The sequence below is a fragment of the Macaca nemestrina genome, chromosome 11, assembly GCF_043159975.1.
Source record: "Macaca nemestrina isolate mMacNem1 chromosome 11, mMacNem.hap1, whole genome shotgun sequence".
Lineage (NCBI taxonomy): Eukaryota > Metazoa > Chordata > Mammalia > Primates > Cercopithecidae > Macaca > Macaca nemestrina.
Window position 1 is genome coordinate 58,931,832 of NC_092135.1, and position 12,736 is coordinate 58,944,567.

The following is a 12,736-nucleotide window of genomic DNA, read 5'->3' on the forward strand; positions in this document are numbered from 1 at the left end:
TTGTAGTAAGTCCAATATATAGACCTTCTCAGTATGAACTTTTAAAGACATTTTAAGAGATAATTGTGACTTTTTATTTAAATTAAAAATCAGTCTGGGTGTGATCCCACTTCACACCTGTAATCTCAGCACTTTGGGAAGCAGAGGCAGGTGGATTTCTTGAGCTCAGGAGTTTAATACCAGCCTGGGCAACATGGCGGAACCTTGTCTCTACAAAAAATACAAAAATTAGCCAGGCATGATGGTGCACGTCTGTAGTCCCAGCTATTCAGGAACATAAGATGGGAGAATCACATGAGCCCAGGAAGTCAAGGCTGCAATGAGCCAAGATCATGCACTGCACTCCAGCCCGGGTGACAGAGCAAGATCCTTCAAAAAAAAAAAGAAAAAAAAAAAAATCAACTGCATGTAGAACCACCTACTAAGTTACAGGAATTTTCTATATTACCCAATATTTACTGCAGTCCTCCTGTAGGCCAGGTCTTGTTCATACATTATTTTGTTGGACAAGTACACTCGACCTTTGATAGGAGAAGAAACTGAGGCACAGGATTAGTAAAGTCATATGATTAGTAAATGGCAATACCAACATATGAACAAGGCAACTTTAACACAGAACTCTCACTTATAATCATCATGCTTTAGCTTCTCTTAGCTGTAGTTTGCCTTTGTGGGGGCAATGATTACCTAGGACTCTGCCTAGTGAGTGTAAGTTTCTTTAACATCAGTCATAATGGCCACCCTAAGGTTAAAAACATCCAAATATGTATCTTGAAATTTCAAGCATAATGCACGTCATAAAGAGGAAAGGACACGGTGAAATAGAAGCCCACAGCTGAGCCCACAGTCACCCTATAAAGGAAATCAAGTGTGGCCTAGCTTAGAATCAGATCTTTCAGTAGAGGATTCAACAGACCAGGTAAAATATGAGCAAAACATGTTCTAGGCTGAGGAAAGCAGCAAATACCTGAAAAGGACAAAAAAGTGATCATTTAAGGTATTAAAAGAAGCCCAAAATCCCCAGGAAGAAGCAGGACATAAGTCTGGAGAGTTAGGAAGATGTCTCATTCCAGGATTAAGAGTTTGGATTTTATCCTAAAGGTGAGGGGTAGACATTTAACGGTTGTAGGTGGTAAAGAAACATAACAACATAGAATCTGACAAGGGAGAAAGTAAGGCAAACAATTAGGAGGCTAGCATAGTAACTATGAGTTGATGGTGGCTTGAACAAGGGGTAGGAATGGAGATAGATAGCGGCAATAGGGACATAGAGTGTAAGCATGCAAGAAATACTGCAGAGGAGTACTCACATGATGTACCTGATTGGGTGACTGATTGAATGTTGGGAATTAAGATGTTTAAATCTTTATTATGTGGACAATGTTTTCATTTCTTTCTTCCTCTATTAACATAAAAATTAAGCATATACTTTTTTTTTTTTTGAGACAGTCTCACTCTTTTGCCCAGGCTAGAGTGCAGTGGTGCCATCTCAGCTCACTGCAACCTCCACCTCCCAGGTGCAAATGATTCTTGTGCCTCAGCCTCCTGAGTAGCCGGGATTACAGACATGTACCACAACACTTGGCTAATTTTTTTACTTTTAGTAGAAACAAATTTTCTCCATGTTGGCCAGGCTGGTCTTGAACTCCTGGCCTCAAGTGATCCACCTGCCTTGGCCTCCCAAAGTGATGGGATTACAGGTGTGAGCCACCATGCGCAGCCAAAAACAAGCGTACACTTTTAAATTCTACTTGTAGTTATTTATCTTCACAGTAAAAAAACCTAAAATGATACATCTTCAATTATTATACTTAGAATGAGATCCTGTAATTTTCTTATTTCTATATATAGATGAGAAAATGAGTAAAATAGCAGAACACATTTACTTCCTGCCACCTCTCTCCCACCCACTTGCATATTTGTTGCTGTAATCAGAAAGTTGTGACCATATTATTATTAAATTATTTATTAGGTAATAATTTGTATCTTATGTGTCAAAAATTTCATTTTTCCATTGCTTTGTAATTGCAACATGTTTTTAATGGATCTATGTTTAAATTATTTCACATGTTTTCTAATATTTATTTTATATCAAAATTTCACCTTTCTTGAGTTTTTAATTTTGACTCCTTCTTGAATAAGGGAAGTATATCTTCAATTGTTTCAGAAAATGGGTGGTATGATGTTTGAACCTTGAGGTATCTGAGAATACCTTTTCTCAGATATTCTAAGAAAACAAAGGTGTCTTTGTTTTCCTTTCTTGAATAAATGATAACTTGAGTAGGCAGACACTATAGGTCAAATCTTCCCCAGGCAACTGTAGATGTTATTCTATTCAGCTTTTGAAGTTTGATGCTGAAAATAAGTTTTTCTTTTTTTGCAATTAATTAATTTTTTTTTTGCCACCTGGATTTTTGTTGAACTTTTTTCATACCTTAGATACCAGAAGCCTTCCCTTGCCCTCTCAAGACTGGACTATGGCCTTTCCAATGTGTTTTCAGAGTACTATATATTACCCCTAATGTAAAATCATAATACCACATTGTATAATAATTGCCTGATTCTTCTATGTATGTCACCCACTACAGACACCAGTTCTTTTAAGGTAGGACTGTGTCTTAGTGATCTTTCTATCCCTAATTCTTAGCACATAGCAAATATTACCAAAATATTCACTGATTAAATTAATGAATTGATAGAGCATTTAATATTGAAATTTTTAACAAGATAGGTCATTAATATATTTCAAAACACATTGAGTCCTTTTCATTTTTAGGAAGTATTGTATTGGTTCAAAGTATTACTTCAGATAGCTTCTGATATATCTGTGGTTGCTGTCTCTGTTCTATTTACCCTAATCTCTTCTTCAGGAAGAAGCTGGGGCATAATCTTTCTACCATTTCCTTTAATGGTTGTCACCTATTTGTACTTTCCATTCATATTTTGAAAGAGTTTTTCAAGCTTTTACTCTAATCATTGATTTATTATTCTGCAATACTGATTCCATCTTTGATTATGTCCAAATTATATGTGAATTGCCATTGCATGTTGTTCTGTGTCCTTGCAGCCTTAACTTATCCAACTTTGGTTTTATTTCACCTTGTCTCTAGTTCTCTCCTTATCTTAGTCTAATAGCTTATCATATATTTCATCTCTTTTTGCATAGAAAATACAAAGCAGATTCTCTCCATATACTTCTGCTTCTAGTAAATCATTTTCCAAAGTATTCACTTTCTTTGCATTTTGAAGACTCTCTTTCAGACAGCATAATCTTTTCAAGGGGTGCTTTCTCTTGTAGTTACTTGTTCTAAGCCTTGTGTCAACCTTACTACCTGAATGTGTGGATTTTGGTTCTTGGCTCTTCTCATTTTCTGTCTGATGCTATTAGTTCTTCAGCATAGATGTTGAGCTGGAAGACATATAGACATGCACAGTCAACAGCTAACCTTTTGGCTTGAAGCTGACATTTATCAACTTTGTCACTGCAGGTCTTTGGCTGAGGTAAGATTCTTTACCTTTAATAGGTACTTACTTTACTATAAAGATAAGAATTCCTAGTTAATCGGAAACAATGATTTGTCTTTTTCTTCATAAGAACCACATATGAAAAACTAAACCCCCAGAGAATCAAACACCCAGTTCTGTCTGCCCAACCCCTTTCATTATTAGTTTCCCAAGCTTGGATACAGAGCATCACACCTATCCACTCCCTTTGGGTTATTGCTGGTATTCTCCATAGCTCCAAATGGGTCACACAGAGAGAAGCTAATGGGAGAGATTAGGGCAAAGAGGTGTAAAATACTTCTTAGCCACCAAGCATAACAGTTGAGTTACTAGTAGGGGTGGTGAGGCTGGTAGCTTCCTTACTATCCTTCCATACCAACACCTTTGCTTGCCTTCCAACAAAAAAGTACATGTCCATTTCAGCTTCACACTTCTTGCAATAAGTGCAATATCCTATCAAATTCTGGAACTAGGGTGCTTGTCAATAGGGTTATAGCTGCTCTTATGGTACTTTTCTGTGAGTTAGAAAAAGCACCTCTCTGAGAAGACACAGGCTGAAGGAGGCAAGGCTTTGCAAATGAGCACAGCCTGCTCAACCATACACAGTGGCCCTCATTGTCAATCTGTGTTCCAAGGCCATTTGAGTTCTCAAGTTTTTCTGATTTTTCATAAGCATTTTAGTTGGAGAGTCTGCAATATAAACAGCCAGTCCAGATGTCATCGTAAATCAGAAGTCAACCAGATTCCATTAATAGTGATATTTCACATCAAAGATTTGACTGAGAACATACCTGACATTCCAAGTCGTAGTAAGTGTTTATATTGGCAGGTTTCTTTGTCCTTAGATTTATATTCAGAATTCTCAATAAATTATTAAGCAGTTTTAAAACTAGGATTCAAAATATTTTTGAGACACAGTCTCTCTCTGTTGCCCAGGCTGCAGTGCAGTGGCATGATCTCGGCTCACTGAAATCTCTGCCTTCTGGGTTCAAGTGATCCGCCTGCCTCAGCCTCCTGTATAGCTGGGATTACAGGTGTGCACCACCACACCTGGCTAATTTTTGTATTTTTAGCAGAAACGGGTTTTCACCATGTTGGCTAGGCTGGTCCCAAACTCCTGACCTCAAGTGATCAGCCCGCGTTGGCCTCCCGAAGTGCTGGGATGACAGGCGTGAGCCACTGCGCCCATCCAGGTTCTAAAATATCTTTCAAAGGCCTGCAATTCCTCCATTTTATTTTAATAATTAATTAATTATGATGATTATTATTAAATAGAGATGTGGTCTCACTATGTTGCCCAGGCTGGTCTGAAATTCCTGAGCTCAAGTGATCCTCTGCCCTTGGCCTCCCAAAGTGTTAGGATTATATGTGTGAGCACCACACCCGGCCAGTTCCCCATTTTCATGCCACCATACCCAACCTCCAATGCTACATCACTGCTCACTAACTTGAGGTATATAATAATATGAGTGAAGGAAAGTTTTAATAAAATTATGTCATTATTTTAAAAGATTATTCCTCAAATAAATATCTCAACTTAATTTCTAACCTTCATAAAACATATTGTATGTGAATTCTTAAAAAATCATCATTATAGGAAAAGGAAAATGTTTGATACCATTTTAGCATTGTTTAGAAAGTAATTCTACCAGCATTTATGCATATTTCACATATAGGGGAATTATGCAGCCACTTCTCTTCAAGACTACAACATCATGGAAGTGGAAAGAGAAAAACATATATTTAAGAAATGTGTATATCTAGCTTATTTCCTTATTCAAAGTTTTTAGCACCTCCGTATTTCAAAATGCCTATGCATTCAGCTTTAGATTCTGAGTATATTACTAAATTCCACTATTTCAATCAGAAATCTTCAAACCAGCTTATTTAATTCACTCAAGCAGTGCTGAATAAACTGGACTTCATCAAAATTAAGAATTTCTGCTTTGCAAAAGATATTGTCAAGAGAGTAAAAAGACAAGCCACAAACAAGGAGAAAATTTTTGCAAAAGACATATCTGATAAAGGACTGTTATCAAAAAATACAAAAACACTTAAAACTCAACATTTGGAAAACAACCTGATTAAAAAATGGGCCAAAGGCCTTTACCTCCCCAAAGAAGATAACCAGATGGTAAATAAATAGCCATATGAAAAGATCCTCCACATCATATGTCATCAGGGAAATGCAAATTAAAACAACAATGAGGCCGGGCGCGGTGGCTCAAGCCTGTAATCCCAGCACTTTGGGAGGCCGAGGCGGGCGGATCACAAGGTCAGGAGATCGAGACCACAGTGAAACCCCGTCTCTACTAAAAATACAAAAAATTAGCCGGGCGCGGTGGCCGGCGCCTGTAGTCCCAGCTACTCAGGAGGCTGAGGCAGGAGAATGGCGGGAACCCGGGAGGCGGAGCTTGCAGTGAGCCGAGATCGCGCCACTGCACTCCAGCCTGGGCAACAGCGTGAGACTCCGTCTCAAAAAAAAAAAAAAAAAAACAACAACAACAATGAAATACCACACACATCTATTAGAATGGCCCAAATCCAGAACACTTACAACACCAAATGCTGGCAAGGATTTGGAGCAACGGGAACTCTTATTCATTCCTGGTGGGAATGCAAAATGGTAGCCACTTTGGAAGACAATTTGGCAATTGCTTACAAAACTAAACATTCTCTTACCTTATGATCCAGCAATCATACTACTTGGTATTTATCCAAAGGAGATGAAAACTTATGTCCGCACAAAAAAACCTGCACACAGATATTTATAACAGCTTTTTCCATCACACTGGGGTGAGGGATGTTGATAATGGGGAAGGGCTATGCTTGTGTGGGGTCAGAAAGTATATGGAAAATCTCTGGACATTCCTTTCCATTTTGCTGTGAATCTAAAACTGCTCTCAAAAAAGGTTTAAATAATTTTTAAAGCAGTACCGTTATTGTCATGTTTAACTCACTTACTTATTACAAGAAAACTATTCAACTAGTAAAAACGTTATATATAAGAAGTTTCTGTTTGTTAAAAAGATTGTTTCAAATATATTTAGACTTTGACTTTTAAAAGTATACAGCAACATTCAAGATAGCTAGACAGAATGCACTGCACCTTGGCAGGTTTTTAAATCCTTGGACTTACTGGCCTAAGGAAAGATGTGTAAACATCCATGATTCAGAACTACAGGGAGAAATTGGGGCAGCCAGAACCTCATCCTCTTGCCCTAAAGGGAAAAGATATCTTGCTTGCGGTATCTAAGATGTGAATCTTAGAGAATATTCGTGCATGGCTAGGAATTGGAATAATGGGGAAGTCTTAATTCATGGGGAATTTTCTAATGAAGTTCCACCTCCATTTGCAGTCATTCTTTAACAATTTAGCGAAAAATACTACTAGTTGGGGAGAAACCAAATAGGTATGTGTAAATGTAGTGTTTCTCAGAGTGTGGACTTTAACCACCTTTAATTATATACATTTACGAGGATCTGTTGAAAATGCAGGTTCCTGGGCTTCACCCCAGTTGCTCTGAAATGAAAACTGTAGGAGTCGGTTGGCGAAACTACATTTTGTTTCTCAGGTGATTCTTGTGTACTCTAACTCATATATAGGGTGATGTTATTTATTTAGTGGTTATTTATTTACCGGTTATTTATCGTTTGGCAAAAAAATCCAGCAAAGACCCGCAAGTGACCTTTACACTTGGCATAGGATTCCCTTCCGCGGCTGACGCTTTTTTTTTTTTTTTTTTCTAAGAGGCGGGGAGTTGGCTGGGCGGGGCGGGGCGGGAAGGCGCTGGGCGGGGCGGGGAAGAATAGCCCTGGGCTGGGCAGGGCAGGGCAGGGCAGGGCGGAAGGGCCCTGGCCTTGTCGGGTGGAAGGTGAAGAGTTAATGGCTCCGCGCTCAGGCACTGCCCTCTGAACTGGAACAAAAAGCAACTTCCGGTTGGAGTCACTCGGCCAGGCGCCGGCGACCTGACGGGAGAGGGAGCGTAGCCGAAACCGTGAACTGTGTGAGTAAGAAACTTTGTGAAATGGTGTGTCCGAATCCATCAAGCACCGCGTCGGAGAATTTGTCTGCGTAAGCGAGAGGAACGCGCTGACAGTAGGGGCGCCGCAGGGAGAGAAGCCGAGGAGCAGCAGAGACAAAACAATTTGCAGTTTGGGGAGGGATTTTTTGTGGGAGAAACCACGCGAGTTCTTCCCCCGGAGCGGACTCCTTGGCGGGGGGTTTCCGGGCCCGCGATGTCAGCATAGCATCGTCGGCCCCTGCCCCAGCGGCTTCAGGGGAGGGACTCGTCCCGGCTGCTTTGCCCGGGAAATGGGGGTGGCAGGGCCTGCGGTGTCGAGGTGAGCAGTGGACCCGCCAGGAACATCCCTGACTTCCCTTCGAGAGAGGGACTGCCTCCTAGAATCAAGTAGTATTCTTTCGAAAACTTAATTGGTTCTTTCTGTTGTTTTCCCAAGGTGGTTGCACAATTCCCCTCTGCCTTCCTGTGGGGTGTCATCATAGCCTGGTCAATGAGAAGTTGGGTAACTTCCCAGAGGGTCACGGAGGGAGTGGGTGGTCAAGGCAAGAAGAACAGAAGCCAACTCCGCCCACAGTGGGAACCCAGGCATTAGGTAGAGTCCCCACGCCGGTAAAAACTGACTAGCAACGAGTTACAGGCAAAAAAGCTGTGCTTGTCAAGAAGTAGAAAGAGGGGGAGGATAATCAGAGAAGAGCTGTGCTTTTATTATGCTATAACGAGCAAAAGTAAAGCAGCCTTGCTATGTAAAGTGGTGTTTATCTCACCTCACAGGACATGCTTTTGACAAGTTATAATAAGGGAGAGATGGTAGTAAAGGAAGTGAAGAAGCCACGTGAAATTGAAGGAAAAGGAAATGACCTGCCTCCTTACCGCGGTTGGAATACACAAACGAGAGGTAGCAGAGAAGCAAGCAGTGTATTCTGTTAAAAATTATTGTGTCCTCATTTGAGAGAAGAGGGATCCTCAAATAATACAACTTTGTGTAAAGCAGGAAGTGAAACCCTTCTCAGTCCTCTCCCCAATTGTAATCCAAGCCTTCCACATCTTTCCTGTATGTGCATAATCATGTTATTTTGCTTTCTTATGAAAATGAGATTATGCATACTGTTCTATAATCTGTTTCAGATTAAATATATATATATGGTGAAAGTCTTGCCATATGTAGCTCTATTTTATTGTAATGTTGGCGTGGTATTGCATTGTGTAGATGTACCAAATTATAATTAACTATCACTTACTATGTCCTGTCCGTATATCTTGCCCAATATTCTTCAAAATTATCTATTTATCATTAGAATACAGATTTCATTAATTCTTTGTGAAATATATGGCAAATATTTTCAAGAATTATCAATGCTTTGGTTTAAAATGCGCAGGCTTTTTGTCTCAAGTGAGAAGGTAGTCCCCAGTCAAAAATTCTTAAAATCTTCTCCTATATTGCCTCTTAATTCTCTTTTTATGATTTACTCATTAAAACATCCGAAAATGATTTTTGTATACTAAGATAAGGATTTTTTTTTCTTTGTTTTTGTGACTGGGCAGCTATTTTTCCTGAAATCATTTGTTGAAATCATTTCTCTCCCGACTGACTAGAAATACCTCCTTAATATAGTAAATTCTTATGTGTGCATGCATCTTTTCTTTAGACTCATCTGTTTGATCTTTTTGTCTCTTCCTTTAAAAATACCAATCTGCTTTGATATTACATTTTCTAGTTAGTCCCTCTTCATTTTTCCTTTTCAAAATTTTCTTGAATGTAATTGCATTATCCTTGAGATAAAATTTAACATAAACTGTTCATGCTTCATTAAAATACTCTGTTGGGGATGTAACCATTTTCTTATATTTTGTGACTGGTATGTAGATGAGTGTTTATGTATCTGGCCAACTTTCTAAATTTATTAGTTTTAATAAATTGTTTCACTTGAATTTTCTAGGAAAACAATCATCTAATTATAATTATCTTATATCTTCCTTTCTTTGCTTTAGTGAATTGCTGGCTTCCCCAGAATAGTGGTAAATAATAACAGTGGTTCTGACCATCCTTTATCTTCTTAGTTTGGGGATTTTTTACTATGTCATCATTAAATATGAAGTTACTATTAATTTCTAATAAATTCTATTAGGGAAGTTTCCTTTAATATTTCTAGCTCATGATTTTTACAGAGAAGTGTTTGGATTGTATCCAAAGTCATTTTTGCAACTGGGGATTGGGGAGTGTCTATTGTATTAGATAGCACTTTGAGAACAATTTTAAATAATAGATATTGGGTGTTCATTTGGTGTGTATATATATTTCTTGTTGTGTTAAGATAATGTCTCTTCATTACTTCTTAACATTTTTATCAGGAATGGAAGTTGGATTTTGTCAAATGACTTTTTGACATCCATCATAACCTTTTATAAGTACTTTTCATCTTTGACCTAATAGGATAGTGAATTATTTTAGTATATTTCCAGTTTGTGAACCAATCTTACACATGGTCATGGTATAATATTTAAGTATATATTGGTTCCTTTGGTAACATTTTTATTTAAAATCAATAATTGAGATTCATTTCATAGTCACCTTTTTCTGTTACTTTTGCTAGGTTTTGATACCAAGGTTGTGCTGATTCCTAAAAAGAACTGGGCAGAGTTCCTCTTCCTCTGCTCTGATGTAGTTTAAATAGCCTAAGAACTCTGTTCTTTGAAGATCTGAAAGAATTCACTCATGAAACCATCTGGGTCTGATATTGTTCTTAAGACAGCAACAATCCTCAGCAAAATGGTTCAGAACAAACAAAAACTCCTTTGTGTAAATACAATTGAATGAAAGAGTCTGGGACACCAGTAATGTCAAGAACTAAGAGCACCTGCTGTACTGATGCTGGTTATTTACCCCCTACACACAACTTTTTTTTCATGGGCAAGGAAAAATGCTGTAGGTAGGCTGAGGCTGTTAAGTAAAATGTCTTGCTGTTCTTTCTCTTCCCTTCTCCAGTTATGTTACAGAAGCAAGGGTATTGCTTCTACATGGGCAAGTTCTGTCTATGCCCTGAAAGAAACCAAGAGTGAAACTCAACTGGTGAAGTATCAGTTTCACTTTGTTGTCATTAGTTTCCCAATTTTGCCGGGAAATTTCTTACTTTAAAGGTAATAACCAAGCTGACATTTTACTGTAGCCAAATCCTACAGAGGGTTTCAAAATGAGTGGGTGAAAAAATATACAAGCTTAACATGCTTATACTTATTTAACATGAAGTGAAAAACATTAGCACGGTTCAGGTATGTGCATGGTATGTGCCCGCACATGGAGCAGTGCTGTCATCTAACAAAAGCCCACCTTTTTACTTGACTAATGGTTTACTGTTAATACATAGATAATAGTGTAAGTAATCTTTGATAGACTTTTATAAATGATTATTGCAAATGCTTTTTGATCACCTTCGAGAATATGACCTGAGACAGGTAATGTAATTTAGCAGTTTGTATCTGTGAACTGTGGAGGATACCTACAGACACTCAAGTGTTATTTACAGTAGGATGGAGGCATTATGTGAATGCTTGGGTATTATATTTCCATTTATGGGCTCTTATAGCAAAAATAATTGGGGACTTGCCCTATGATGAAGAAAGACTGCATGTTTTTTAAAACCATACCCGTTGTCCAAAAGCAAATGGTAAATAAAAATAGCCTGTTGACATAAAGCTTTGCTATTTCGATGCTATGCATTAGCTGATTGACTGTTACTATTTATCCTTTTTGTTTTCTAACACCTTATAAGCATAAAATATTACTGTTTAATTGAAGTTCGTTTGTGTTCAGTTATGTAAAGCCTAGTTTTAGTTTCTATTTCCTGTAGGATTTATGCTGTGGCTGCCATTTCCCACCTGCTATCTCCTATGCTTGCTGCCATGGTTTTGAATCATAAATACAGGGAAAGAGGAGGCTATTATTTAGATATGTAACAAAAATATCTTTATAGTTCAGAACCAAGATTATGTTTACCTTCAGGAAGGGATAACAGAATATGAAATGAACTACCTTTTCAGTGAGTGGTTAATTAATTTTCGAAGTCTTTTGAACTAAGTGCAGTATTTGGCCACTGTTCAAATAAGTTGAGGGTTAACTGGTACCAAGCCCTCTGCAACTGAAAACAGCCTTTGGGACCTATGTAGTACATGTGTCACATTTTCCAATTCCTAATCTGTAAAAGCTTTTTAAATTGTGGTAAAATTCACACAACATAAAATTTACCATCTTAACCTTTTTAAAGTATATGGTTCAATAATGTTAAGTGCATTCATATTGCTGTGCAACCAAGAAAAAATTTTTAAAGGGACTTATTTTTCTTAAGGAAAAGAGTTTGGGAAGTAAACGATGGCAATTGTTTGTCTCATGGAAAATTTCCTGGACTGTAACTTTTTACCTTCAGAGATATATTCTCTATAAATGGTAATTATTAGTAGTAAGTTATGAGAGTAAACAGTTTGAGTACTAGTGATCTATAATAGCTTTTATTTAACACCAATACTTTTTCTTTGCAAAAAGAAGGGTCTACTGAAGATAGGTTGCTAACATTGAAATTAAAGTATTTTAAGTCATTGCAGTAAGGAATTACTGGAAATTGAGTAGACAAAGAAAATTAATATGAGTTCCATTTTGATGGTTACTTAGCAAGTTGAAGTTATGGGAGTCTTTGAAATATTTGCAGTAGAATGAAGTATGGAGAATTGTTCTACTGAACAGCAAAACAACCCAATCAGGTAATAATTTTGCCAGAGAGTGACTTGCTATAAGGGACAGAAGTTAGAGACTTAGATTCTTTCAAAATAAAGGATTTTTTTTTTTTTATTGCTTGAAGAAAGATTTTTGGAATCAGCAAATCAACTGTTACTGTGAGAGATTTAAGTGGTTTTACTATTCATAACCATTTATCATATGGCATTTACTGGAATGTAATTTCATAACCTCAAGTATTTGGAATCCCAAAAGTAGAAATGCCTTTCCCTTTATATTGTTGTTTGTCAACCTTTAAAAATCCATATTTCCTTTCTGATAAACATTAAAATCTCACAAATCCTAAAGGATTGTAATACGTGTTCCTTCCCATACAGTCCTACTCCTCCTTTACACCTTGCTGACTACAGACTTTCTCTTCCAGTTCCCTCATCTGTGAATATTATGCACAGTCCTTCTTTATATAACTTATGTAATAGATTTT

The 12,736-nt window shown here is 37.7% G+C and overlaps 1 protein-coding gene and 1 long non-coding RNA gene across 5 annotated transcripts in view; one reads left to right on the forward strand and one right to left on the reverse strand.

Moving 5' to 3' along the window:
- The window catches only part of LOC139357131 (uncharacterized), a 73,474-nt gene extending 66,166 nt beyond the window's left edge, over window positions 1-7,308 (reverse strand). Inside the window, exons 1-2 of the long non-coding RNA XR_011609814.1 lie at window positions 7,145-7,308; window positions 6,187-6,258 (exon numbers count right to left, since the gene is read on the reverse strand). This is a non-coding gene — a long non-coding RNA (uncharacterized lncRNA). The remainder of the gene's footprint in view (window positions 1-6,186; window positions 6,259-7,144) is intronic.
- LOC105483349 (TRAF family member associated NFKB activator) overlaps window positions 1-12,736 on the forward strand; it is a 105,640-nt gene that overhangs the window by 21,853 nt on the left and 71,051 nt on the right. Inside the window, exons 1-2 of one of the 4 annotated variants that reach the window (XM_071072856.1) lie at window positions 7,897-8,121; window positions 8,301-8,424. The exons of 2 other annotated variants lie outside the window; for them this stretch is intronic. The gene's annotated coding sequence lies outside the window, so the exon portion shown is untranslated. Of the gene's footprint in view, window positions 1-7,354; window positions 7,510-7,896; window positions 8,122-8,300; window positions 8,425-12,736 lie in introns of those variants that run through there. One more of the 4 variants, XM_071072854.1, reaches the window with a different exon arrangement.